General features: G+C 40.1%; 1 protein-coding gene across 1 annotated transcript in view; it reads left to right on the top strand.

The window, feature by feature from the left end:
- Nucleotides 1-6212, top strand: part of MAL2 (mal, T cell differentiation protein 2) — a 33935-nt gene that overhangs the window by 394 nt on the left and 27329 nt on the right. The window lies entirely within an intron of this gene.

The raw sequence follows: 6212 nt of genomic DNA, 5'->3' as shown, positions 1-6212 counted from the left end.
AACAGGTGAGCAACAGGTTCTTCCCGGCCAGGATCGGTGGGAGGGAAGGGTCGTCTCTTTTCTTCCCTCGGTCTAGGAGCGCCCTTTGCCTGCTTGCCTGCTTTGTTTTCGGCCGAGTCCCCTTTTCAAAGAAAATCAAAGCGATCTACTGGTAAGAAGGGCTGGATCTGGTAGGTAGCAGGGCAGATCAAGGAAAGTTGACTTCCGCGATGGGGGATAAAAAAACAACACCTGACTACGCACAGATCAGTCTTGCAGCCCGATGCTGGGAAACAGATACACCTGTTGGATTATGCACCTTTGTATACAGCTGTCAGACGCTCAGGAGAAGGGAAACAGCCGCCTGTCCCTTTAGTCCCAACCTCTGGCGACATCATCCTCCAGCTCCAGCTTTTCTCCATTCTTATTTATGTAGCATATTTTCCCTCAAGGCCTTCGCAGTAGAATAGAATATTCCATTCCCCATCCCCCCATCTGTTATTTTCCTGGTGGGATACTGTATTTCTCAAGGCAGAATAGCTTGTAGATGCAGATCTAGGACTGCCGAATAGGTTAAGCTAAGATAAAGTGGGGACCGGCTTCCCCACTTAGTCTAGCATATTGTGAGTACCCGAACGTTTCCTTAGCATATGGTATGAATGTTAAGTCCTAACACGGGTTTATTGATTTGATCGTGGCACGGTAGGTGAACGCAGGAAATGAACTCATTTTGGGAATTTTAGATTACTGTGGGGAACTGCTTTAGGGGTGTATCCTTTTTTTATTCATTTGTGCATTAGACCTTCGACTTCCACTTTGGTTCTCCCTTATCCACTTTGTTAAAAGCTTCCTGCTCTCTCATTTAATTATAAATCTGTTGGGTGCGGTTGGACTAGATCAGGGGTCTCCAACCTTAGCAACTTTAAGACTTGTGGACTTCCACAAGTCTTAAAGTTGCTAAGGTGGAGACCCCTGGACTAGATGACCTATGTGGTCCCTTCCAACTCTGTTAATCTGTTAAATTTGTTGATCTGTTAAAATCCCTTTTGCCTCTTTAATTTGGGCAAATAAAAAGATCAGGTAATTTAGCCCAGTTTTATGTAACTAGCTTTCTAGAATCTCAAGTGGAGATCTCTTCCTGCCTTTGTACCTGAGGAAACTTATCTCTAGAAGTCAAGATGGGATAAAATACCCACAGAGCATCTCCTCTTCAGTTGTACTTCTTATTCGGCTTTTTCTTTCTATCTCACCACACCCTTTTCTTTCAAGATCAGCTTGTTTTTATTTCCAAACAGCACAAAATGTATTGTTGTGGTGATGACAGCTGATTACATGCCACTAAAGTCAGTTCAGAGGCATGATTTGTCATCACTTCTCTCTAATTAGGTTCCTAAAATTCCTGTAACATTTTTATGATGTACACAAGTCTCAGACTAGGTGACTTCCTTATCAGGGAGAGGACAGCCTTTAAAGAAAAAACATCTAGAAAGAGTGCAGAGAAGAGCAGTAAAGAAGATTAGGGGGACTGGAAGTTAAAACATGTGAAAAACAGTTGCTGGAATTGGATATGTCTCCTTTAATGAAAAGGACTAGGGAGTGACATGATAGCAGTGTTGTGATATCTCAAAGATTGCCACAAAGAAGTGGGTGTCAAACTATTCTCCAAAGCAAGGGTCCCTAACCTTGGCAACTTGAAGACTTGTGGACTTCAACTCCCAGAGTTCCTCAGCCAGCAAAGCTTAGCAAAGCTGGCTGAGGAATTCTGGGAGTTGAAGTCCACAAGTCTTAAAGTTGCCAAGGTTGGAGACCCCTGCTCCAAAGCACCTGAAGACAGGACAAGAAGTAATGGATGGAAACTAATCAAGGAGAAAACCAACCTAGAACTTAGGAGAAATTTCCTGAAAGTTAGAACAATTTATCAGTGGAACAACTTGCCTCCAGAAGTTGTGAATGTTCCAACACTGGAAGTTTTTAAGAAGAGATTGGACAATCATTTGTCTGAAATGGTACAGGGTCTCCTGCCTGAGCAAGGATTGGAGCTAGAAGATCTGCAAGGTCCCTTCCAACTCTGTTACTTTGTTCTATTTGCTGGATTTTCATCGCCCATATTCCCAGTAAACCAAAAGATTCTTTCTAGAAACCAAGCTGGCAATGTTTTCCTATATTCTAATCTCTGTATTTCTCCTACACCTTTCTCGAGCACACCTATGTTGTTGAAACTGCACTCTGTTATTACTCCTCCAACCACTTCCTGCCTGCTTGCCTGGTAACTGAATGTCATTCTTCCTGCTGTTCTTTGCAGAGACAGGATCAGGGTGCACTATGGATAGGTAATGGAGAAGTCCCAAGACTCACCTGCATGCCCCTTAGCAGCCCAATTGTGAGAGAGAAAAGTCCCACCACCAGCTCCTTTTAGGGATTGGCTTCAACCTCTTCTGACTTTGTCTTCACCAACGGGTGAGATTAAAGGAATGTCATAATGCCTAGCTCACCTATTATATGATAACCATGATTTGTTTAATCATGATTTAGTACAGGGAAGATCAATATGGTCTCCAGCATCTGGACATAGCATGAGTTCAACAACAGAGAAGCCACATTTCTCCTTCTCCAAAAAATTCAAAATTTCTCCCTTCTCCCCCCAAAAATTACTAATTACTTTTTGGGGGTAGGGAGTAATCAAAACATTTGTCATAAAAGTGAAAAAAATGTCTTCCGGTGATTAAAAGAAGCTTGCCTCCTGTTCTCAAAGCTTTCCAGGAGAACCCTACAACAGGTTGACCCATGATCCCTTTCCATGACATCACAGCATCATTGGGTGACCTTCTACAGCCATCTGGACATTGCAGAGACTCCTAACCAGAGTCTTTTGCCAATATGTTGACAAGGGATTCTCCAGTCACAGACAATCAGTAGGGAAGACAAAGCACCAAAAGTTTTTTATTTGGTTATATAGGAGATGACCCCAAAGGAGGGATCAAATGCATCATCAGTCTCGAGTCCTTTTGAATAGGATAGGATAGGATAGGATAGGATAGGATAGGATAGGATAGGATAGGATAGGATAGGATAGGATAGATTTTTTTATTGGCCAAGTGTGATTGGACACACAAGGAATTTGTCTTGGTGCATATGCTCTCAGTGTACATAAAAGAAAAGATACGTTCATCAAGGTACAACATTTACAACACAAATGATGGTCAATATATCAATATAAATCATAAGGATTGCCAGCAACAAAGTTACAGTCATACAGTCATAAGTGGAAAGAGATGGGTGATGGGAACGACGAGAAGATTAATAGTAGTGCAGATTTAGTAAATAGTTTGACAGTGTTGAGAGAATTATTTGTTTAGCAGAGTGATGGCCTTTGGGGAAAAACTGTTCTTGTGTCTAGTTGTTCCGGTGTGCAGTGCTCTATAGCGTCGTTTTGAGGGTAGGAGTTGAAACAGTTTATATCCTGGATGTGAGGGATCTGTAAGTATTTTCACGGCCCTCTTCTTGATTCATGCAGTATACAGGTCCTCAATGGAAGGCAGGTTGGTAGCAATTATTTTGTATCCATAAGAGATCTAATTCTGGCCCACCTTGAATTCCATTGACTCTTTATCTACAATTTACTTGGACCATTAGTAGTTCAGATTCTTGTATAGAGTTTTAGCATGCAACAAACCTGTATCTGTTTGAACCACCTTGGTTCTTTCCGGCATTTAACAGGTAGTCTGAAAAACAACGATATCCTGTTTCTCTTGCTCTTTCCTTGGAACCAAGTTAGTGGAAGAAAGTAAGAGTGATTAATGCAGCTAGATAGCAGTGCACAAAGCTAACATCTTACAGGTCCTACTCAAACATTGTTCTACTTGTCATTGCTTACATATGATAAAACTGTGAAACAACTCTTGAAACATCTTAGTTACTCTATTACTGAAGTCATGACTAAACTGCTGGGAGCAATTCCTTGGTGCTCTTCTCCACATTGTCTCATCATTCTGCATGGTCATAATGTTAACTATTATGTAATTGTTGATTTTTGTTTTGTTAGCAAGGAACTCTGATAAACTCCCCAAGAGATTTCTGTAAATTTTCTCTAGCATATTTTCTCTAGCAAATTTCCTGCTACTGTCCCAGAAAGTTCTTTCCCCTGGCCTTCCAGATACTATTTTATGGAATAAATCATAAGTAGCTGGCTATATACAGTATTCTGGACCAAAGCCAAACAAGACATATTTGGACTTGCAATTTGCTCAGCCGCTGGATTCACACGACCCATTAAACTATTATTATTTTATTGCACTAAATTTAGAGGCCACCTGGCTGCAAGTGACTCTGGGCATCGTGCCCTTTAAAAAGTAAGAACAATAAAATAAAGAGAGGAAATCATGTATATCTGAAAAGAAAATACACAGCTTACAAAAAAGAAAAAAGCACCAACTAACAGAGGCTCAACATTAAGGGAAACCTGCTAGATTTTCAATGATCTTTAGAATATCCATCAGGGTGGGAGCTATATGAATCTCTGGGAAAATACTTTTTTCCAGAGGCCAATAATATGTCAAAAGACTTATTTCCTGGGTCCTGATAAATGAAAGAACTGTTTAATTAAAGGGATGTATAACACACCCACTATGCCAGGCCTTACAGAAACTATTTGTGATAGGCACTCCTTCAAATAACCAGGTCTAATTCCACAAGCAACTTTTTAGTCATTCATTTATTCATTCATTCAATTTGTATACCCGCCCATCTCAAACGGGTGAATCTGTAGACGAGATACACCAGCATTTTGAATTGCATCCTGAAAGCCAATAGATGACCAGTACAGGTCACTAATTAGTGGTGACCAAAGAGGATGTTATGTTCTGTTCATCATTGCCAGCGCTGCCACAATCTGGACCAGCTATAACTTCCAAATGGTGTTCAAGGATAGCCCCATCGAAAGGGTATTGCAGTACAGGGAGCCCTTGACTTAAAACCGTTGGTTTACTTACTGTTCAAAGTTAACAACGATGCTGAAAAAAGCAACTTATGACCTTTTTTTTCCACACTTACAACCAGCATCCCCATGGTCATGTAACAGTAACTGAGTTGGAAGGGACCTTGGAGGTCATCTAGTCCAACCCCTTGCTCATGCAGGAGGCCTATACTAGGGATTTGAACCGCCGAACTGCTGACCTTTCTGATCAATAAGCTCAGTGTCTTAGCCACTGAGCCACCTAGCCCTGTCCAAATTTGGATACCTGACAATTGCCATGTATTTATGACGGTTACAGTTTCCTGGGGTCATGTTGTCATCTTTCGCCATTTTCTGACAAGCCACATCAATGGGGAAACCAGATTCACTTAACAACCATGTTACTCACTTAACAAATGAAGCGAGTCACTTAACTGTGGCAAGCAAGGTTGTAAATTGGGGCAAAACTCACAACTATCTTGCTAAGCAATGAAAGTTTTGGGCTCAATTGTGGTCGTAAGTTGAAGACTACCTGTCACCTACCTGTGAGTTAAACTAGCTTTTATATTCAAATGATACGCTAAATTTGATTAGTTTTGATTACTGTAGTTAGATTTTTAATGGCTTAGTTGGACGGAGAAACCTGCCCCATTTAATCAGCTTATAATACATTGTGCAAAGCTGAAAAATGAATCAGTAACCAAGTAAAGAGTATTCTATGAAGCCAGCTCTTAACAAAATGAATAGTATATATTGCTGCTATCATTTTGTGTCTGTTTGCTATCAAAATATGCTACTTTATTGCAGGACAAATCCATTTAGTTGGCAATTGTGGAAGGGGATTATTGTGAGGAGAGGGATAACAAAAAGCTACTTAAAACAGGGTTTTTTTGTTCTTTTATTTTTTTTTCTAATAAATGTAGAAATAAATTATGTAAATGGTAGGTACTTTCTTTGTCCACCTGTCAGCAGAATAGCTCTCTAAAATAGAACAAAATAGGGCTGAATTTGATGTGATGGGCGGAAACCCTTTAAAAATGAGGCTATAAATGTGGTTATAGCGAAAAGAAATCAGATAATTTTTCCCTGGTGGAAGGAATAGTTGGTCATTTTTATTTTTATTGATTTTTAAAAATGTGTATGTTTTAAGTTTATAGGTTGCTTTGTTCCCAATGCTCTGGACAGCTTACAATTATTCTTTTTTGTTTTTTAAAGTACAAAGACAAAAAAACATCAGCTAGTGGCCCTGAAAAAGGAGACTTACAATCAATCCTCATACTTA

Source organism: Ahaetulla prasina, chromosome 3, assembly GCF_028640845.1.
Source record: "Ahaetulla prasina isolate Xishuangbanna chromosome 3, ASM2864084v1, whole genome shotgun sequence".
NCBI lineage: Eukaryota > Metazoa > Chordata > Lepidosauria > Squamata > Colubridae > Ahaetulla > Ahaetulla prasina.
This window is presented reverse-complemented; position numbering and strand designations above follow the sequence as displayed.